The sequence below is a fragment of the Nannospalax galili genome, unplaced genomic scaffold (genome assembly GCF_000622305.1).
Source record: "Nannospalax galili isolate Female #2095 unplaced genomic scaffold, S.galili_v1.0 scaffold677, whole genome shotgun sequence".
Lineage (NCBI taxonomy): Eukaryota > Metazoa > Chordata > Mammalia > Rodentia > Spalacidae > Nannospalax > Nannospalax galili.
The window spans coordinates 273,504-273,874 of NW_008339584.1; positions in this window are offsets into that span (position 1 = coordinate 273,504).

Sequence of the window (371 nt, forward strand, 5' to 3'; positions counted from 1 at the left end):
CTACTAAATTTGAAAACCTAAAAGAAATGGATGCATATCTAAAGGCATGGGAACCACCAAAACTAAACCAAGAAGAGATTAACAGCTTAAACAGACCCATATCACAAAAAGAAATTGAAACAGTAATACAAAACCTCCCGACTAAGAAAAGCCCAGGACCAGATGGATTTACAGCAGAATTTCATCAGACATTTAAAGGTCTACACCCAATGCTGTTTATTTATTCAAAAAGATAGAAATGGAGGGAGAACTTCCAAATTCCTTCTATGAAGCCAGCATCACTCTAATACCAAAGACAGGTAAACACAGAAGCAAAAAGCGAACTATAGACCCATATCCTTAATGAACATAGATGCAAAAATTCTCAACAA